Source organism: Dendrobates tinctorius, unplaced genomic scaffold, assembly GCF_039654945.1.
Source record: "Dendrobates tinctorius isolate UK_male_01 unplaced genomic scaffold, ASM3965494v1 ptg000125l, whole genome shotgun sequence".
Taxonomy (NCBI): Eukaryota; Metazoa; Chordata; class Amphibia; order Anura; family Dendrobatidae; genus Dendrobates; species Dendrobates tinctorius.
Genome location: NW_027361793.1, coordinates 11,466,635 through 11,489,965, shown reverse-complemented (window position 1 = coordinate 11,489,965; position 23,331 = coordinate 11,466,635). Strand labels below are relative to the sequence as shown.

Sequence of the window (23,331 nt, the reverse complement as noted above, 5' to 3'; positions counted from 1 at the left end):
TCATATACTGGAGCATTACAAATGGAGGACATCAGACACTGGAGCAGCATTTACAGGGTCCATTATACAATGGAGCTTTAGAAATGGGGCTCATTATATATGAAGCATTATTTGGGCCCATCATACACTGGAGCATCATCCATGAGGCCCATCATATACTGGAGCATTCCAAATGGGGGACATCAGACACTGGAGCAGCATCTATGGGGCCCATTATACACTGGAGCATTAGAAATGGGGCCCATTATATATGGAGCATTATTTGGGCCCATAACACAGTGGAGCTTCATCCATGGAGACCATCATATACTGTAGCATTATGTGGAGCTCATCATATACTGTATGGAACATTATATGGGACCAATTATTCTGTATGGAGAAATATATGGGGCTCATTATTCTGTATGGTGCACCATGTGGTGGCCATAATACTGTGTGGAGTAATATACTGTCCATTTTTTGAGCTTTTGCAGAATTTAAAATAGATATATCAGTCATCAGTCATGTCATGCAAGAAGTGAAGTATTTTTCATTGTACTATACCTATATTTCTGTGCCGTATCGGAGCATCATGAATTGTGGTATGTGTTAAAGGGGCGCACTGACATTCTTTGGTCCGGGGCACACGAAAACCTGGAGCCAGCCCTACCCCCCCATACCTTTAGCCAAATAACCCCCATTTTTCAATGCGTAACTATTATTACAGTATAAAGTAAATTAAGGTTGACAAGCTTAAGTAATAAGAATTGATGTTGTTGGCATTGAAATGGGCATTGTAGGTGTGTTTACTGTCCTCCACTCCCTGCCAACTTTGCTTCCCCATTGACTTGCATTGGGATCGTGTTTCAGTCAGACCCCCGACTTTTCACTATAGTGGGCCGATTTCGTTCGACTCGACTTTTGAGAAAGTCGGGTTTCATGAAACCCGACTCGACCCTATAATAGGTAAAGTCGCTCATCTCTACTTAACATACATTATGCCACCCAACACCATAATCCCAGAAGTAGGACTGGTGTGAAATTTACTCATGAAGGTCTCTCCATGACTTGTCCTACGTGGTCTCCAGATAGCAACTGGAGGGAGAAATGGAGCAATAAAAACTAGAGCAAAGAGTCCCACTTTTGTGCTGGATGCAATGGTAGCTAGCGATTGTACTGGAGACCACATGGGCAATACTAAGAAGAAGCCTTCAGGAGAGAATGTTGCACTAATCAAACTCACAGCATTATGATGTGGGGTGGCATAATGTATGGTGGCCAGACTCCTCTAGTCTTGCTTCTAGATAACTAACAGATCAGCGTTATGTTGATTTGGTTATGGGCCCAGTGGTACAGTTATTTCTCCAAAATGTTCCAGTGCCTGTTTTTCAACACACCAACAATAATACCAGGCCACATGTTGCTTGTGTTACTGTGAGCAGCCTATATGGCCTAAGAGTGAAATTATTGTCTACACAGTATCTCTGGACTTGTCTCCCATTGGGCATATCTAGTACACCATTTTTCAGCAACTGCAATTTGAGCTGCCTGCCAGAAGTGGATCTAGATAATTTACGTGGCCAAGAGCATTCAGTGTGGAAGAATAGTCCTCAGATAACCGATTAATGACCTCATTTAAATCATGCTAAAGCAATTAAGTGGATATATTTTTGTGTTTGATGCTCATACTCTATAATGGATAAATTGAGATGTTTTGAAAATTTTATTTCCATTTTTTTCATCATTACATAGTATTAATATATCGATCAATTCTGTGATTTCAATAATTCTTTGATTTTTCCTTCTTGGTGTTGTGATATTCAAGAGGGTAGATTGTAAGCTTTTGTGAGCAAGGCCTTCTTTCCTCTTGTTTGAATTGCTGAATTATGTGTTACTCAGTAACGTCTGGTACATTCTCTGTATACTGTGAAATATGTTACATATAAGTAAATAGGGTGCCCCACTAATTGTACAAAATATCAAGAGTACGATGCTGCATCACGTAGAAAAACAAACTATAAGGAACGAAGAAGAGCGACCAGAATTGTGACCGGTCTGTAAACCATGTCCTATGAGGAATGGTTACAGAATATGGGAATGTTTAGCTTGCAAAAAAGAAGACTGAGAGGAGACTTAATAGCTGTCTACAAATATCACAGAGGCTGCCACATTGTAGAAGGATCATATTTATTCTCATTTGCACAAGAAAGACTTGAAGCAATGAGATGAAACTGAATGGGAGAAGATACAGATTAGAAATTTGCTCTGTCTCTGACATCTAATTTCTAATCCTTGATTATCTGCTTGTTAATGTTTTCAGTGTTTTTGGCTCCATCTAATGACCATAGTCATAACCGCAGTGTTTTTGTGTTATTTTACTGTCACTTTGATGCTTCAATTTTTCCCTCCGTTGCAGTGCATTCTGGTAAGTTTGCAGTGCATCCTGGTAGCCTTTTGCAATGCATTATGGTTAGTTCAGCCTCCATTTCCCTCCAGTTCTCCATTTTCCTTCAGCCTGCATTCAGGAAGCATCTCATTTCTCTTCTCCCCCTTGTGATAGCATCGCTGGTATGTATTTATGCTTCTTGTAACTAATTCATGTCCCATATTAGCCTGGTTAATCAGTCCTTCCCCTGGTTAGCTATTAGTGCAGATGTTGATTTATAATGTATTATGCATAATGTATTCCTGATGTACCCTGTATTGACTGAGTGTATATATATATATATATATACGTTTTGCTTGTAGTTTCACCGCGCATCAATATACCATCACGTTCAATAAAGCACAGATTCAACCACAGTCTCCGTATTGGACCCCGGTATAGCGGTTTAGCTGCTTGTATAGCTACATGAATTCTGCTTCATTTAGTGAGGACAGAACAGTGAAACAGCGGCCATCCAGCTAGTGGAATTCAGGGAAAAGACAGCCTTCCATCCATCTTGCAGGAACTAGTGAAACTGCAGCCATCCCCCTAGTGAGATTCAAGTCACCGGCTACACAGAGACTTAATACAGCTACAGCAATCTCTGCACAGTCAAGCATTCCCCTAAGACACCATGTCTCACAGATCACAACAGGACAAAATCTGTTACTTCCATCTCCTCAAAGACTATGTCCATCAGCAGCGCGGTCGCCATTGCCTGCACAAATGCTGAAGCTGCCAAAATACGAGCAAGCTTTGCTGTAAAAGATGGAACTTAAATTAGAGAAAGCACGCCTAGAAGACCAAGAGAGAAGGTCATGCATAGAGAGAGAGGATCAAGAGAGAAGGTTACGCTCAGAAAGAGATGACCAAGAGAGAAGGATACGCTTAGAGAGAAAAGAGCAAGAGAGAAAGTTATGCTTAGAAAGAGATGAGCAAGAGAGAAAGACGCAGTTAGAGAAGGCACGCGTGGATGCCACCTTAGAGAGCCTAGCAGTAGAAAGAGAAGCTGCAGCAGCCCTAGCTGAAGCAGAATCGCTAGAAGCCGCGCAAAACCCTGAGCTGCATAGCCGAAGTATTACGTCAAGTATGAAGTTGCCACTGCAAGATTCATCACAATGCACATCTCAAAATGTTAATGAACTTCCTGATCAAAACTATAATCAAGAACACAACACATCCAGTGAAGTGAGTGAGAGTCATCATGAGGCTCAGCTCCAGGAAAACATGGAGCTAAAAAATTCTGCTATGACTACCTTGCCCCTCACCAGGTAACTAATGTGAATCACCTTGCTGACACACCGCACGTCAGATCGAAGCAATATGAAACTGGCTGGCACCACCCTAACAAGTATGAACACACCTCACATCACTATCAGGGTGACCCATCACCAGTATACTCTGCTGACAACCGGTTCACAACAGAATTTGCTAAGTTCTTCACACGACGTGATCTAGTTGCCAAGGGACTCATGTAATTCACTGACCAAGCTGAAGGTTACAGAGCATGGAAAGCTTCCTTCCAAAATGTCACTAGAGACTTGGGGCTACAAAACAGGGAAGAGATAGACCTCTTAGTCAAATACCTGGGAGAAGAGTCAGTCAAACACGCAATAGTGATCAGAGACATTAATATAAATCACCCTGAGATTGGCCTCAAAGAGATCTGGAAGAAGTTGGATGAGTGTTACGGCTCAGCAGAGGTAATAGAGCTTTGTTCAAAAGAATCTATGACTTTCCTAAAATATCTAACAAAGGTCTCCAGAAACATGGAGAACTAAGTGACCTGCTAAAAGAAGTCCTAGTTGCCAAATGTGAAGGTGACCTACAAGGACTTGCATTCCTTGACACTGCCAAAGGTGTTTACCCTATAGTCCAAAAGTTGCTCTACAATCTACAAGAGAGGTGGCTCACACATGTTTCCATGTACAAATACAGACACAGTATTCCATTCCCTCCCTTCTCCATTTTTGTAGACTTTGTACACAAACAAGCGACAATTAGAAATGATCCCAACTTTGACTTTGCAATGTCATATGCCACACAGTCACCAGCTGCAAATCCACAAAGAACATCTGTGGCAGTGCACAAGACTTATGTTTCTTCTACAGGTTCCAATTGCAGGTCTACTGGCTGCTCTCTGAGACAAAGGTGCAGGACCCTGACAAGCAGTGCCCGCTCCATCAGAAGCCTCATCCTCTCCTGAAATGCAGAGCCTTCAGAGGAAAATCTATGCCAGATCGCAGAAGCTTCCTGAAAGAGAACGGTATCTGCTGCAAGTGCTGCTCATCCAAAACTCATCTCGCCAAGGATTGCAAGGTCAATGTAAAATGCTCAGAGTGTGGCACCACAGATCATAACACTGCTCTACACCCTGGCCCAGCTCGATGGAGTGCATAAAACACGCCAGCTGACAGTGAGCATGGCAGGGAGGAAAGGAACACTGATGCAGCTATGCCAGAGATCACTTCACAATGTACTGAAGTCTGTAAAGGGACAAAAGACAGTATGTCCTGTTAAAAAATATGCCTCATCAGAGTGTACCCAAAGGGTCATAGAGACAAAGCTGTAAGACTGTATGCTATCTTGGATGATCAAAGTAATCGATCCTTGGCTAGATCAACATTCTTTGACCTATTCAACATCAAAGGGTCAAGCACTCCCAACTCATTAAAGACATGTGCAGGTACTGTGACAACAGCAGGCAGGAAAGCCACTGATAACTAAATTGAGTCCTTAGACAGACAATTCTGCCTACCACTACCTACAATCTTTGCGTGTAATCAGATCCCAGACAACAGATCTGAAATACTTACGACAGATGAGGCAATCCATCATGCTCACTTGAAATGCATAGTGTTACAACGGAGATAACGGTCTACAAGAGTGGACACTCTGGGTCATGGCACCGAACTCTCCCCGAGCGAGCATGCCAGGTGGAACCAACCCCTATACAGGGACTATTGGGGAAAAGCTCAGGGAACTTAAGTACCATGACTGCCAGGACCAGAGATCGGCTCAAGTAGTACAAGAGCAGTGGTGAGACAAGATGACAGGGAGGAATTCAGAAGGAGACGAGAGACTAAGGAGAGCGGGTATGGCGGAGTGTGGAGGAAGGAACAGAGCAGGACACCAGGAGGCTGTAGGACTGGAGCAGGCTTCTGGAAGAAACAGAGGGAGACACGGTTAGGAGACACTGCTAGCAAGAGGTGGCAGGAGGACGCTAGATGGCAAGCCGAAGCAGGGAGAGGCAAACTAGCGGAGGCAAGCGGGGCCTAAATATCAAGTTGGAAACTTAATAGTCAGGTGCCTCCACTAAGGGAGGGCGGCCTGAAATACCTGGTGGTGGTCCCTGATTTGACCAGAGGTGCTGCTGGAATCGGTCAGGAAAGGGCATTAATGTAATGAATGGGTGCGCGCTACTGCCCTAAGGTGCATGCGCAAGGACCCTGTGCGCGTGGCCGTCAGGACTGAGGAAACGCGCTGAGGTGCTGCATGTTGGGGAGCGCTGAAAGGAAAGGTGCCCGGCAGAGCAGGTGCAGCGGCGGAGTCCAGCACAGCGGCGGTGAGCACAGAGCTGGTGGCGGCAGAACCCGGAGTGGCGGTGGTGAGCATGGAGTTAGCACGGTGGAGCCCGGAGCGGCGGCGGTGGGCAGGGCAAGGGCAGCAGTTGTAACACATAGCACACCTTATACCGGAACTCGACCATCAGGTACAGATAATACTGCTGTTGGGAAGAGATATCCTACAGGTTCATAAAGTGAGAGGTTATATCAATGGACTCCACAATGCTCCCTATGTCAAAAGCTAGACCTAGGATGGGTCATAATAGGAAACGTATGCTTGGGACACATGCACGCCCCATCTTCTGTGACAAGTATGCTAACAAATACATTGGAGAAAGGGCGCCCATCTCTGTTTCAACCTTGCAACAACGAGGTTCATGTCAAGGAACTACCACACAGTATCCAACTGCCAAATCATTTAATAGACTTCACTCATGACAGCAGTATGGTGTCAGGAAGCTACGAGGATCAGTTGGGGTGCACAGTCTTCCAGAGAACTAAGCAAGACAATCAAGTAGCAATGTTGGTAGAGAACAAGTTGTTCTTAGAGGTAATGGACAAGGACTTGTAAAAGATGATACCAACAGCTGGGTCTCACCTCTTCCCTTCAAAGCCCACAGACCACACCTACCGAACAACAGAAATCCGGCACTTTACTCCTCTCTCAAACATAGTTTGCAAAAGAAATCGGAGATAAAAGATCACTTTTTCTCCTTCATGTCAAAGGTATTTGAGAATTGTCATGCAGAGCTAGCTCCTACTCTAAAAGACTGAAGAATGCTGGCTCCTACCCATGTTTGGAGTATACCACCCTAAGAAACTGGGCCAGATAAGAGTGGTGTTTGACTCCAGTGCTAAGGTTGAAGATGTATCCCTGAATGATGTTCTACTGACAGGACCAGATCTCAATAACAAACTGCTAGCAGTACTTATGCGCTTCCGTAAGGATTCCATTGCCTTCATTGCAGACATCCAGCACATGTTCCATTGTTTCCTTGTGAGAGAGACAGGAACTTCCTAAGATTCTTTTGGTACTGAGACAATGATCCCACTAAAGAGGTCACAGAGTATCGTATGAGAGTGCACATCTTTGGCAATAGTCCTTCACCTGCAGTCGCCATTTATGGACTCAAAAGGTCGGCTCAAGAAGGAGAAATGGAATACGGAACAGATGTCAGACAATTCATAGAAAAAGACTTTTATGTTGATGACTGTCTGAAAGCCATGTCTTCAAATGAGACTGCCATCAGTCTTCTCAGGAGAGGCCAAGAGATGCTTGCTTGCTCGAACCTCAGACTTCACAAAATAGCCTCAAACAGCCAAGAACTTGGGTCGCCCTCACACCCAGGGTGGCGGGGTACTTGGTACCGGGTCCGTGGATCTCCAAGAGTGAGGTTGTTGTCACGGCAGCTATGACCCGGTCCATGACCCTGGGCGCCCATTGTAAATAGCAGAAATGTTCATTGAATGATTTGTGACACCACCTGTGGTGTTGGGCAAGAAAGGTGTTAAGCCGACGCTGCAGACAGATCCTCTGGGACAGATGGTGTAGTGCAGCAATGATATTGTGGCCCTCCACAGGTAGGGCAGTAGTCCCAGGGCAGTGTAGTTGAAGAGATAGGGGAGAGACGTAGATGGTGCTGTGTCAGGCACAGAGATGTAGCAGTGCTGAGGGTGTTGGCGCAGGAATAAGCGGAGGACACCAGGGCATGTAGTTCCAAAGCTTTACTCGCAGTCTGTTGAGCATACAGGTGCCCGCATCCGTGCCGTGTCCTCCGGGTCAGGAGCTCAGCCAACTTCCAGGCAAGATGAAGCACTCCGTTCCAACACTCTGCCAACATATGTACCTTTTCTGAACATCTCCCTTTTGTGCCTATAGTGAAGTACTCTCAGTACTGAGTTACACTGGAGTTCCTCCTGTCAGATGTTCCTATGAACTCTACTTGTACGGCAGACAGCTGTAGCCTGCTTCAGGGACTCCTTGCTACCAAGTCCCAGCTCACTCACGTTGCTGTTGTGCCCCCAAGTCTTGTGTGGGAATAAAGTGGTGACAACTTCTATTCCTCCGGTGTCTGCTGCAGGACCATTAGTATCCATACAACCTCGGGGACCGGACCCCGGCCTTGCGCTGTGAACTTGGGAAGGGTTCTGCTCTAACCCTAATCCTCAGTCCTCCTTTCGTTCCGTTCAAATCTATCTTTCTTATGAAGAGTCAGGCTTTCCATCAATGTCTCTTTCCTGTGCCAGCAGACCCAGGCCACTGAGGTCCACTGCAGCACTTCCCTCGTCCATCCCTCTCCAGGGATCTTCTCTCTCCTTCTGACCCCGTCAGACTCACTGACTGACTGAGTCAGACTGACCCAATCCTAAACTCTTCCCAATCTTTTGGTGCAGACTAAGCTCCACCCACCTCCCAGCACTCTTAGTGTTCCAAGCAGGGAGCCACCAAAGGGGCTTTGCTACACTACTATGTTGTGTGGGATGCAGGTGTTGGAGTCTGGTCAGGTGTCTCCACCTTACCTGAATGGTGGGGCTCCACACCTCAGGAGGAGGTGCAGTACCTCTGTGGTGACTGAACGCTCAGGGGCGCCACATACCCCCCGTTAAACACAGCACGTCCACGGGCTGCAAGTGAACAAAGTTAGACAAACAAAGGAACATACAAAATTTTTTGAATGCTGATAAACAATTCTTATCTAAACTTCCCAATGTGGGAGGCACTCACTCTTGAACGTTGCAAACAACTTAACTATGATTTATTGCATTACCTTATCTTAAAGTGCTATTCAATACCCTTTATCACATTTCACATTTCCACTTCTTCTTAACCATAAGTGACAACCGCTGGTACCTGGTTCGTCACCTGAATATTCTTTATTTAAATTTTCATCTTAATTAAAGTACTACCATTTAGTCAAAATATTCACTCCTAATCAGATACCTAGTCATTACTATCAGTTTAAACTTTATATAAAAGCTATTCTGTAACTATGAATACTCTCATAAAACACATTATATAACTCTTCACATTAAAACATCAATAATTCTTGAAAGTGCTGGACAACGCTCCCAGCCAGGATTTCTTACAGTGTCCTTAGGTTGGAGCAATGCTCCAAGTTGAGGTAGTCTTCACTCTTGGAAAGCCTACGTAAAACCAAGAAAGGGCACCAAAAGAGGTGCAACTATATACAAGAAAGTTTGTGATTCACTCCAAGTTCGTGATCACAGCAGTTCAATTTTTCATAATAAAGGCTGCCAATGCAACTCGGCAACTTGAAGAAAACTGGAACATAATTGTAAACAATGGGGAAAAATAACAAGGCAAACGTGCCAATACCCTCCTGGGTAACAGTTAGCTAGTTTTGGGCATGTTCTTTAATGTGGGTTCTCTCCTGGGGTGATGGAAACTGGTTTCTTGAGCTGCTTCCAGGGGAGAACTTGTGGACATCCTCTTCCTGCTTGTTATCCACAAATTGCATATATTCTTTTTCCCATGGAGTGAGATTGGTCTCTGCTGGTGTAGATGGAGTGGCAGCTGACGCAACTCTGGCTGATGATTCTACAGGGACCATGGTAGGTACTAATGGCTGTTGCCTTTCGTTTCCAGATGATACGACAGCCAACTGTGCTGCTGCCTGTCGCAGCTGGTATGGTACCATTGGGATGCCACCGCTTAATGTCGGAGCAAGTATAGGACCATTTCTGTCCACAGACGCAGCCCCTAACACCAGGATCATGGCAGGGGATGTGATCCTACCTGGTGTTTCCCGCGGATGTTCTAGGTCTTGCACAGGTGCCGTTTGGTGAACGAAGGTAGAGGCACTCTCCGGGGCTGCCTGGTGAGTGAGCGGCAGTGGGGTCCTTCCCTGTACAGGATTGGGGCATGCTGGTAGGAGCCTGCGTGGCCATACCAGGTCCGGGCTGGGACCCGGTCCCTGCCCCACAGTTTGCTCCAGGACTCTCATATACCTCCTCCTAGCAGGCCGCATGCAGTGGCAGCATCGGCTTGGGGCTAGAGATGGGCGCTGCAGATGGTATTGCAATGGCCGTATGCCCTGCGGGGGCTGCCTGGGGGCAATTGGTTTTTCTCCATCACGTTTGCCTGACCCCCATCCTCCTATCATTGCGTCCTGGTGTTCTTCCTTCCCGGGCTTCTTTCCCACCACAGGGCCTCGCTCCTCCTTCTGGGGGCGGCGTCTTCTTCCTACTCCTCCATACCAAGCCAGTATACAAACCCTTCTGGGGGTGGGCCATGTTGCATAGAAGTTAAGGCAGGGGAGGCCCTGGACAGTCCGCGCTCTATTCTTAGGACCACCCATGTTATCACGCCCTTCTTCATCGCGCCGGTGGCCATTTTGTGAGTCCATTTTACAGTCTATCAAATTGGTTATTTTGCACATTCTCAGCAATTAAGTCCAATAAATCTTCGGCACACAGAACCTGGTGGTACCGGGCTTCGTTATCCTGTTCGTGATGCCAAATAATGGGTCACCCTCACACCCAGGGCGGCAGGGTACTTGGTACCGGGCCCGCGGATCTCCACGAGTGGGGTTGTTGTCACGGCAGCTATGACCCGGTCCGTGGCCCTGGGCGCCTATTGTAAAAAGCAGAAATGTTCATTGAATGATTCGTGACACCACCTGTGGTGTTCGGCAAGAAAGGTGTTAAGTCAACGCTGCAGATTCTCTGGGACCGATGGTGTAGTGCAGCAATGATGTTGTGGTCCTCCACAGGTAGGGCAGTAGTCCCAGGGCAGTGTAGGTGAAGAGATAGGGGAGAGATGTAGATGGTGCTGTGTCAGGCACAGAGATGTAGCAGTGCTGAGGGTGTTGGCGCAGGAATAAGCGGAGGACACCAGGGCTTGTAGTTCCAAAGCTTTACTCACAGTCTGTTGAGCATACAGGTGCCCGCATCAGTGTCCTCCGGGTCAGGAGCTCAGCCAACTTCCAGGCAAGATGAAGCACTCCATTCCAACACTCCACCAACATATGTGCCTTTTCTGAATGTCTCCCTTTTGCTCCTATAGTGAAGTACTCTCAGTACTGAGTTACACTGGAGTTCCTCCTGTCAGCTGTTCCTATGAACTCTGCTTGTACGGCAGACAGCTGTAGCCTGCTTTGGGGACTCCTTGCTACTAAGTCCTGGCTCACTCACATTGCTGTTGTGCCCCCAAGTCTTGTGTGGGAATAAAGTGGTGACAACTTCTATTCCTCCAGTGTCTGCTGCAGGACCATTAGTATCCATACAACCTCGGGGACCGGACCCCGGCCTTGCGCTGTGAACTTGGGAAGGGTTCTGCTCTAACCCTAATCCTCAGTCCTCCTTTTCTCCTTACATTCCGTTCAAATCTATCTTTCTTATGAAGAGTCAGGCTTTCCATCAATGTCTCTTTCCTGTGCCAGCAGACCCATGTCACTGAGGTCCGCTGCAGCACTTCCCTCATCCATCCCTCTCTGGGGGTCTTCTCTCTCCTTCTGACCCCGTCAGACTCACGGACTGACTGAGTCAGACTGACCCAATCCTAAACTCTTCCCAATCTTTGGTGCTGACTAAGCTCCACCCACCTCCCAGCACTCTTCGTGTTCCAAGCAGGGAGCCACCAAAGGGTGCTTTGCTACACTACTATGTTGTGTGGGATGCAGGTGTTGGAGTGTGGTCAGGTTTCTCCACCTTACCTGAATGGTGGGGCACCACACCTCAGGAGGAGGTGCAGTACCTCTGTGGCGACTGAACCCTCAGGGGCGCCACAAACTCATGAAAGCATTCCTTTCACAAGACTTGTGTAACAGTCTCCGAGACCTGGACCTGGGGTCAGACCCCACACCAATGCAACGCAGCCTCGGGCTTCTCTGGAATCTACAGTCAGACACTTTTACCTTTCAGGTCAGCCAGAAAGAAAAGCCTTTCACATGTAAAGGTGTCCTGTCTGCATCAACAGTCTGTACGATCCCCTGGGGTGTGCAGCTCCTGTTACTATACAAGGCAAAGCCTTACTAAGAGACTGAACTAAGGAGACTTCTGACTGGGATGCACCTCTGCCACCTGATAAGAGAATCCAGTTGGAAGTATGGAAGAACTCTTTAGCAGCCCTCTCCAACCTGAATGTGCCAAGATCATACACCCCTATGCCGTCTACAGAAATACAGAACCAAAGACTGTATGTATTTGCAGATGCTTCTGTCAAAGCAATTGCTGCTGTTGCCTATCTCAAAACTGTAGACTCCAAATGTCAGAGCCACATTGGGTTCGTTATGGGGAAGGCCAAATTTGCTCCACAGCCAGAGCACACTATACCCAGGTTAGAGCTTTGTGCTGCAGTCTTAGCCATTGAGTTAGCAGAGTTCATCGCATCCAAGATGGATATTGACCTGACACAAGCCAAGTTCTACTCAGACAGCAAAGTAGTCCTGGGATATGTCCATAATGAAACTAGATGATTCTGCATTTATGTCAACAACAGAGTGCTACTGTGGCTCCCCAGGGGGTTCGGTCGCCACAGAGGTACTGCACCTCATCCAGAGGTGTAGTATCCCACTTTCCAGGTAAGGTGGGGACACCTGACAGTACCCTACTCCTGCATCCAACATCCACCCTATAGCAGCAGGGCATTTGGATGGACTCCATGAGAGGAGGATCTCAACTCTGCCTGGGTGGTGAAAGGGTGTTAGGAGTAAGGTGGAGCTTAGGTTGAGAGCAGGAGAACTGTAGAAAGTGAGTTTCAGTTTCCACCTTGGGGGAGAAGTGAGAGGACTTGTGGTCCAGCAGCTCGTATGCTGGAGGAGCTACTGGGAAAAACAGAGACTGAGAAAAGCTTCCTGGAAGAGGGAAAGGATCCTAGAGGCATGGTACAGCGACCATACTGTCCGTGGTGCTCATTCCAGGCTGATAGCCGTCAGGTGGAGGATTCAGGTCGCAGTATAGGGACTGGACCTATAACTAGTGGAGTGAACAACGGACTCAGCTAGATTAACCAGAGGTTGTGAGCATTGCAGTTGCTGCAGCCAAATCCACAAATACATCGCTGAAAAGGCAGACACATAGGATCCAGGGACCTAGAGGTTATGCCCGACAAGATCCGAGTCTGCTGGCTTAGGACACTGTTTGTGAAGGTGCTGGAAGGAGGGAGGAAATCAGCACAGGGAGATGGCCAGGAAAGGAACACACTGAAGGGAGTTCTGGAAAGGTGTTCTCCATCTACCTGGAAGTTTGCTAGACCCCTCACCTGGAGGACGTAGCACTAAGCGGGCAGCTGTGCGCACCAGAACTGTGAGTAAAGCTTTGAGAACTACATGCAATTGTGTCTTCTGCCTTCTTCCTGCTTCACCAACTCAACACTGCTACAACCTTTACCTCAAACTACATCATCATCTTCCTTAACATCTACTGCAACTTCCCTGGGATGACTGCTCTGCTTGAGGAGAGCTATTCCAACTTTATTCCAATATTATACCATGTATAGGAAATTTATATTGACAGTGTATATAATAATTATTGTAGCAATGTATATTAATAGTGATAACGATATACAGTCATATGTTAAAGTTTGGGCACCCCTATTAATGTTAACCTTTTTCTTTATAACAATTTTGGTTTTTGCAGCAGCTATTTCAGTTTCATATATCTAATAACTGATGGACTCAGTTATATTTCTGGATTCAAATGAGGTTTATTGTACTAACAGAAAATGTGCAATCTGCATTTTAACAAAATTTGACCACTGCAAAAGTATGGGCACCTCAACATAAAAGTGCCATTAATATTTCGTAGATGCTCCTTTTGCAAAAATAACAGCCTCTAGTCGCTTCCTGTAGCTATTAATGAGTTCCTGGATCCTGGATGAAGGTATTTGTGACCATTCCTGTTTACAAAACAATTCCAGTTCAGTTAAGTATGATGGTCGCCGAGCATGGACAGCCTGCTTCAAATCATCCCACAGATGTTCAATGATATTCAGGTCTGGGGACTGGGATGGCCATTCCAGAACATTGTAATTGTTCCTTTGCATGAATGCCTGAGTAGATTTGGAGCAGTGTTTTGGATCATTGTCGTGCTGAAATATCCATCCCCTACGTAACTTCAACTTCGTCACTGATTCTTGCACATTATTGTCAAGAATCTGCTGATACTGAGTTGAATCCATGCGACCCTCAACTTTAACAAGATTCCCGGTGCCGGCATTGGCCACACAGCCCCAAAGCATGATGGAACCTCCACCAAATTTTACTGTGGGTAGCAAGTGTTTTTCTTGGAATGCTGTGTTTTTTAGCCTTCATGCATAACGCCTTTTTGTATGACCAAACAACTCAATCTTTGTTTCATCAGTCCACAGGACCTTCTTCCAAAATGTAACTGGCTTGTCCAAATGTGCTTTTGCATACCTCAGTCAACTCTGTTTGTGGCGTGCTTGCAGAAACGGCTTCTTTCGCATCACTCTCCCAGCTTCTCCTTGTGCAAAGTGTGCTGTATTGTTGACCAATGCACAGTGACACCATCTGCAGCAAGATGATGCTGCAGCTCTTTGGAGGTGGTCTGTGGATTGTCCTTGACTGTTCTCACCATTCTTCTTCTCCGCCTTTCTGATAGTTTTCTTGGCCTGCCACTTCTGGGCTTAACAAGAACTGTACCTGTGTTCTTCCATTTCCTTACTATGTTCCTCACAGTGGAAACTGACAGGTTAAATCTCTGAGACAACTTTTTGAATCCTTCCCCTGAAAAGCTATGTTGAATAATCTTTGTTTTCAGATCATTTGAGAGTTGTTTTGAGGAGCCCATGATGCCACTCTTCATAGGAGAATCAAATAGGAGAACTACTTGCAAGTGGCCACCTTAAATACCTTTTCTCATGATTTGATACACCTGGCTATGAAGTTCAAAGCTCAATGAGGTTACAAAACCAATTTAGTGCTTCAGGAAGTCAGTAAAAAGTAGTTAGGAGTGTTCAAATCAAGATCAAGAAAATGATAAGGGTGCCCATACTTTTGCACAGGTCAAATTTTGTTTAAATGCAGATTGCACATTTTCTGTTAGTACAATAAACCTCATTTGAATCCAGAAATATAACTGAGTCCATCAGTTATTAGATATATGCAACTGAAATAGCTGTTGCAAAAACCAAAATTGTTATAAAGAAAAAAGGTTAACATTAATAGGGGTGCCCAAACTTTAACATATGACTGTAGGTAGGAAGTAAAAGCATTTTTGTAGGATGTGTAGTATAAAAATAAGGTAATATATGATAACCATATTGTTGCAGGTGGAGAACCAAAGCAGCGGTTGTCACCCAAGGGGTTTAGTAAGTGTGAAGTTTTGAGCTGGAGTGAATGACAAACCCCTTAGTTGGTAGCAGTAACTGACAAAAAGCACTTTGTAATATAGTAGGTGATAATAGTGAAAATTACTTAGGATGTGATATAGAAGATAGTATACAAGTAGCTGGTTATATAGAATATAAATAGGTAGGACTTAGATTTCTATTGTTAAAATATGTAAGTGGAGAATTGACAATGTAAGAAGGAAAAAGTAGTGTTGCAGGGACAGTGTGTCCCGATTTGATAGTGAAATTAACGATGGCTGGATGCACTACAATATAACTAGTGACAATCACTAAAAGTTGCAAGGTGCCACCAGATGCATGGAAGAGGAACTAGAGAATGTGTGCAAAAAAAGACCATGACATATAACCAGTGCACACTTGTAAATCCATCAACATATTATCCTATTGACATCACAAAAAAGCACTAAAGGGTTAAAAACAATTAAAACCAACAATCTGTGCCCATGTCCAATTGGGGATAGCTATAAATATTAAACTAAGTGCAAAAAATACAGATATACAGAATTACATAGTCTGAAATACACCTCTCAATTAGAAAATAACCATGTTTCTATGTATATACACACACATAGCACAGGGAGACGGCCAGGAAAGGAACACAATGAATGGAGTTCTGGAAAGGTGTTCTCCATCTACCTGGAAGTTTACTAGACTCCTCACCTGGAGGACATAGCACTAAGCGGGCTGCTGTGTGCACCAGAACTGTGACTAAAGCTTTGGGAACTACATGCAATTGAGTCTTCTGCCTTCTTCCTGCTTCACCAAATCAGCACTGCTACAAACTTTACCTCACACTACATCATCATCTTCCTTAACATCTACTGCAAATGCCCTGGGATGACAGCTCTGCCTGTGGAGAGCTATTCCAACTTTGCTACATCCTACCATCCATCACAGAGCATCTGCACTGCAGCGCTGGTCCCTATTTGATCAGATACCACAGGTGGCGTCACAAATTTATCTACACATAAACTTTATTCCTCACTTTTCATGGACACTCAGGGCCACAGATCGGGTCACTGCCAACGCGACACTTCCCCTTTAAGACACTGACCTGGTACCGAGTAACCCACAGCCCTGGGGTTGCTCCACTACGAATTAGGAGATCAGTTCATCCAAAGTAGTGGCATTACATTCCCACGGACCAAAATCCTGCAGATCACGCAAGTAGAGCAGTTGACGCAAGTTGACTAGGAAGTACAACATGGCTCTCAGGACCAAAACTATTGTACCCTGAGGAACGTTTTACAGACACCTTTGAACTAGTTGGAGAGAACTCAGATGCAGAAATTCACCCTCAAGTGTCTACACTTCACACAATGACTTCTGCTATCCAGCTTGGATCTCACAGATTTGACAAATTTTCAAGTTGGAAGTCACTTACTCGAACCATTTCTTGCCTGACTCATATTGCTCGCTCATTCAAGATCACCAGAGCTTGTGACACAGAAAAATGTAAATGATAGCATCTTTGCAAAAATACCTATGTTACCACGGACTTTTAATTCTCTAGAAACCACATCATCTTCACTGTTCAAAGCGAAACCTACTCTGTGGAAATCCAATGTCTCATTAAGCTCCAATGCCAGCGAGCAGCGCATTGAGAAAACTCAACCCCAAGGTACCCTTGTTATTGACTCCAGTTACCCTTCTCACCCGCAGAAAAGGGACTGTCTAGTGCTCCACCAGGAGGATTCGACGTTAAGGACGTCTACAAGCGCCAATGGAGACAGGTACAAAGTCTTGCAAATACTTTCTGGGACAGGTGGCGCAAACAATATTTGTCTACCCTGCAGCCATGAACAAAGTGGCAATCTACTAGGCCTAACCTGGGCATTGGTGACCTCATCCTTGTGAAAGACTTGTCAAGTCCACTGAAACCAGTGGCTACTCGGTCTAGTAACCGCAACATTCCCGAGTAAGGATGGCGACGTCCGCAAGGTTGAACTGAGGATGGCCAAAGGGAATAAAATTAAGACATTCTTCAGACTAGTAACTGAGCTGGTCCTATTGTTGTCTTTGGAGAAAAAGGATAGTGACATCCGTTTGATGCCAGACGGGGAGTGTTCTGTCTCTAACATCTAATTTCTAATCCTTGATTACCTGCTTGTTAATATTTTCAGTGTTTTTGGCTCCATCTAGTTACCAGAATCATAACTGCAGTGTTTATGTGTTATTTTACTTTCACTTTGATGCTTGCATTTTGCCCTCCTTTGCAGTGCATTCTGGTAAGTTTGCAGTGCATCCTGATAGCATTATGGTTAGTTCAGCCTCCATTTCTCGCCACTTCTCCATTTTCCTTCAGCCTGCATTCAGGAAGAATCTAATTTCTCTTCTCCCCTTGTGAGAATGTGACACCCCAGAGTCCGGTTGTCACAGTGACATTTCCTGCCTCTATGAGTTGAAGTCATGCTTGGAGGCAGAAAGGGGACCCCCCATGCCAGGTAACATAGATTAAATCACAATTCCTGCTACAGGTCAGAAAAGGGAGCTGCCTTATAAATTCTGGCCAGCAGAGGAGGTTGGTGAGTCAGCTAGAAATGAGCTGAGGGGGTTGTCATGGAAACGAGAGCAGCTGTGAGGAAAAATAAAAGGACAGTAAAACTTGAAGTAAAAAGATCTTTCTGGAAGATCCTGTCAGAGACGGAGAGCTGATCTGACAGGAGGGGAAGGACGATAGCAGAGAGAAGGGGCTTTGGGGAAGCTAAAACTGCATATAGCAGACCCCAGAGTGAAGCGATAATAGAGAGAAAGGGATGCTAGAGTCCTGGGTGGGCAGGAGCTGTATGTCCTGCCATCGAATCTGAAAGTACAGGGAACTGTAAGTTCCTGTGAGACATTGAACACATGAGGGCATGGCAGCAGATATGGAACCCAGGGCTGACGGTGAAAAGGATGGTACCCGTGGAATAGGCTCATGCTGACAGCCGTACAGGTTAGTGAAATCATCACGCAATTGAGGGTCTCAGCTTAGTTACAAACAGCAGAGTCACACACACAAAGCGCAGAAGGAAGGTCCTAAACCCCACCTGGCAAGGTGGATCCCCTGAATGCCTCCAAGCGAGCCGGACTCATTCCATCACCTGTACGTGGTACTCCGGATTGCAACCAATAACCAGTAAAAGGTAAAGAAACTGCACCTCTCTGTGCCCTCCTCTCATTTCTCTGCACCCCAACGTTCACAGCCATTTTGACTATTAATCTAACATTTTTGCCCTGGGACTATTGCTCTACCTGTGGAGAGCTATTTTCACCTCAGCTGCGCCACATCAACAGTCTCAGGGGAACAACACCGCAGCGCTAGTCACTTCTAATAAGAATACCACAGGTGGCGTCACGTATTTAACCATCTATAAACTTTATCTTCATTTTTAACAACATCACCAGCAACTTTTCCCCTTCCCCTTTCATCATTTTTTTATTTAATGGACGCCCCAGGGCCACTGACCAGGTCGATGCCACAGTGACACCGTCCCCCATTGAAGTCAACGGGCCCGATGCCGCGTACCCCACGGCCCTGCCTGCGCTGCGCTCCAAGGCGCACCAATAGCATCACTGGTACGTATTTATGCTTCCTGTACCTAATTCCTGTCCCATATTAGCCTGGTTAATCAATCCTTCCCCTGGTTACATATTAGTGCAGATGTTGATTTATAATGTATTATGTATAATGTATTCCTGATGTACCCTGTATTGACTGAGTGTATATATGTTTTGCTTATACCTTCACTGCGCATCAATATACCATCACGTTCAATAAAGCACAGATTCAACCACAGTCTCCTTATTGGACCCTGGTATAGCGGTTTAGCTGCCTGTATAGCTACATGAATTCTGCTTCATTTAGTGAGGACAGAAGAATATTAGAAAAAAAATTTTTGACAGTGAGGGTGAGCAAAGACTGGAACAGGCTGCCACGAGAGATGGTGGTTTTTCCTTCAATGGAAGTCTTCAAACAGAGGCAGGGCAGACATCTGTCTGGGATGATTTAATGAATCCTGCTTTGAGCAGGGGGTTGGACCAGATGACCCAGGAGGTCCCTTCCAACTCTACCATTCTATGATTCTATAGTTCTATGAGAAGAGAAAAGACACTGCCTAATGATGAGCACAACTGGATATTAGTAAAATGTTTATTGATGAACACACAACCACTTAAAATAATTTAAAATCATATAAATTCATAGTATCACCCCCTAGGCATATAGAGTGCCAAATATTTGCACCAAAATGTATTTATTAATTATTGGTTTCAGTTCTTTTTGATAACATTGTGACTACAATTTTGTAACATTAGGAACCTGATTGTGATCTTATCCTTTATTATTATCTGTAATAAATTTTGGTGCAAATATTTGACACTACAGTATTTGCCCATGGGGTGGATACTATGGAATTGTATGGTTTTAAATGTTTTTGGTGGTTGTCTATGTTCCTCAATAAACATTTGCATACTTTGCTAATATCCAGGTGTGCTCATCACTATGTAGAGTCTCTCTTTTCTGCCTTGCTTACTTTTGAATATTTTGACACTATAAAAATATCTGTAGGAAATGGATCATGACAAATTATTTCCATTTTGCATGTGTCTGATCAGTTTGAAATGTTTTTCGAGTTCTGCATGTTGTGACGTGGGTCTTCCATCGATCAGGTTTTTTTTTTAGCACATTCAGTAAATGCTTGCTGCAGTTAAGATCTGCCGAATTTGAAAAACAAGCCAGCACTTTCAATTTTTGTCACATTCCTTAAATATTTAATAAACAATTTTTGCAGCATAACAGGGGCACTGTCCTGTTGAAGGAGGCCACTGCCATTAGAAAATATCATTGCCATGAAGAATGGTCTTTATCAATGTTTTAGGTGGGTTGTACATGTCAAAGTATGAGGGAAATTAAATAACTTATCTGCAAATTGAATTTCCCAGTTAAATCTGGGCAAACAAGTGAATTTGAATCTTGTGTGATCCACTCATCTCTGTTGACCATCCATTACCATATCGCCAGTTAATCAGTTAGCATTCCTTGGATTATTTTGGTGGGTACTAACCATTGCATATTGGGAACACACGACAGGAATTGCTGTTTGGAGATGCTTTTATCTGATCCAAAGTAGTGGACAACCTCTTTAACCTTGACACAAGACAATGTCATTCACTTTATGTATAAGTTTTACTGATCGATGTATACAGCAGCTTGTGGAATAGTTAAGGCAGCATAAATCAATAGTACATGTAAATTCATTAACTATAAAGTATTAGAAGAAAGTGACATCTTTTTCACCTTCCAGCAGCCAAGTTCTTCTGTAAAAACACTCCTTTTACTTGAAGCTAATAAGTCCTTTTTTAACAAAACAGTGATTCTGATTACAATAGAGATGGGATTTATGATCATGGTGGATCTAATATACATTTACACACATTCATAGCCGCATGTTATGAATTTGGTAGTTAGGCTTTAAAAAATTGTTCATGTAGTTTATAGTCTTAAAAAGTCATGAGGATTTTAAATATGTCAAATTGAAAATTTGTAAAATATGCAAGAAGAAGTAAAATAAAATTGACTTCTAATTGTCTACATTAAATTATTATATCTGCATTGGTATAGGTGTAATGTGTATTTGTACTTTATTGTGCATTGTTTGCTTCTTCTAGCACACACGAATATAAATATCTGCACAGATAATTATAAGATTCTGGTATTGGGTGTGTTCCATTTTCTAGCTAATGTGTCTGAAGTACTGTATCTCTAAAAAGCATTTTAATCCCAAATGCATAAATTCCCTAAGCATTTATTTATTGAAAACCATCATAGACAATTTGCCATGACAAGGTGCCGTCCACAAAGCTGCCTTTGTAGTTCTAGAAACCCATGGGATATTACAGCCGTCTGTTGAAATGGAACAAAAAATTGGATTTAGCTGTGCCTTTAATCAATTAGGTAAAAAAAAAATCTGTTATCAAAGCAAAGGATATGTTATTCAGCTTTGACCAAATCAAAGAGCCTTTGAGAGCTCTCCTGTTAGGAAATTGTTCAGTAACCAGAAGGGTTGTCATCTGCTCGCTGCTGCAGCGTTTACTGGATAACAATAAACCTATATCACAAAAATGTATGCTACACTATGACACAGCTTTTTAAAAAGACAAAAAAAAACAACTCTGAATCACATTTTTGCTAGCACCTGGCACTGATCCAGTAAAGCTTTCACATCCTTCACCAGTAAATGTATACCAATTAACCCAATGTCTGCCCGCCAACATAGGCTCCGGAGTAGCAAAATGTACCTTTGAACAAACTATATTCTCTACTGGATGATTACTTTTAAGATTTTTAATTGTAGTAATACACAGATTTTTTTCATCTTTACTTTAGGAAAACATACTGAAATGTTCAAGGAATTTGTGAATAAAATTCATTAAAAAAACAGTGTAAATTGCATTGTGTCAATTTGACTTCCTAAAAGCTTATGACATATTTATCCAACCATATGTGTATAGGAGGCTTGAAACTAAAGGTACTGTCACACTTAGCGATGTACCAGCGATCCCGACCAGCGATATGACATGGTCAGGATTGCTGGTACATCGCTAAGTGGTCGCTAGTGAGCTGCCACACAGTCAGATCTCACCAGCGACATCGCTGGGGACGGGGGTCGCTACTTACCTGTCACACTAGGCGATCCTGCGTCCTCCCGCCCGGCTCCACGCTCGTCACTCGTCTCTCCACAGGAAGCGCCGCAGGAAGCTGGTGACGAGAAACAGTCCAGGACGTTCTCGCGCGATCAGCAATAACCAGCGGGGGAGCGGGTCGTAGGTAAGTATCAGACACAGCGATGTCGCTAGCAATATCGCTATAATGTCACAAGTTATAGCGATATTGCTAGCGATATCACTTAGTGTGACAGTACCTTAACATTATGTTCTCAATTATATTCACAGAATATTTTTAAAACCTCAGTATGTGAATTAAGGCACAGTTAAACGGCCTTATAACTCGGACATTGCACTGCTCGGACTGGCCGGCAGCTCTCCTGGCCTGAGGATGACAGCTGAATAGAATTACATGCTGTCTCACTCAGGTCAAGAGAGCCTTTGACCAGTTCGACAAATGAGATGTGATTGTTGTCCATGTTATATGGCCGGCTGATAACACCCTTAATATTTTTTTCATGTTTTGAGGAGATGAAAGAACCTAAGTAAGGGTATGTTCCCATGGTCAGTAAACGCTGCGTATCTCTGCAGCATCAAACCCGTAGCAGCCAGATGTTACAGCATAGTGGATGGGATTTCATGAAATCCCATCTCCACTGTGCGTCCCGAGACGCCTTCAGCTTACCTGAGGAGAGGGACATGCAACTTGCCTTTCCAGACTGCAGCATGTCAATTTATGTAGCGGAGACGCTCCATCTCCTTTGCATAAATTAACCATTCGCTATAATTAAATGTGGTGAAACCGCATTATCTTCTTAGTCACATGCGTATTAAGTGTGGGAACGTAGCTTACTATGCATGTGTAGTAATTTATATAATGTCGTACCCTGTTTCAGATGGAAGTTCGTGTACACTGCAGTTCTCATGATGAGCTGAGCTGATCATGAGAGCTGTCGTGCTCATGACCGTCAAGGACCGGGTTATATCTGGTTACTAGCCAGGTTCTCACGGTCAGCTGACCACGAGAACTGCAGTGCCCGTAACCGCCAGGGACCGAGTAATCTCCGGTCATCACAGGTCATCATCTTCATGCTCTGCTGTGTCTGGATGTCAGCCTGAGTGGTGGCATAATGCCACCATTTAGCTAAAGGCATCCAGATATAGCAGCGCTGGATTCATCGTGGGACAGTATGTATATCTGCTTGGTGGACAGGTATGGTATACTGTTGCTTTTTGATTTTATTTCTCTTACAGGAGAACGAGGGCTTCAGTGGAAGTAGGCGATGCAGTAAGTATGGATTAATTAATTAAAGGAGTCGGTGTCATTATTTCAATTAAAGGACTTTATTATGGCTGTGTCTTTATTTACCACGTAACTATAG

The 23,331-nt window shown here is 44.4% G+C and overlaps 1 long non-coding RNA gene across 1 annotated transcript in view; it reads right to left on the bottom strand.

Annotated features, from left to right (window-relative positions):
• Nucleotides 1–23,331, bottom strand: part of LOC141047021 (uncharacterized) — a 59,990-nt gene that overhangs the window by 23,858 nt on the left and 12,801 nt on the right. The window contains exon 3 of the long non-coding RNA XR_012219732.1: nt 20,350–20,432. This is a non-coding gene — a long non-coding RNA (uncharacterized lncRNA). The remainder of the gene's footprint in view (nt 1–20,349; nt 20,433–23,331) is intronic.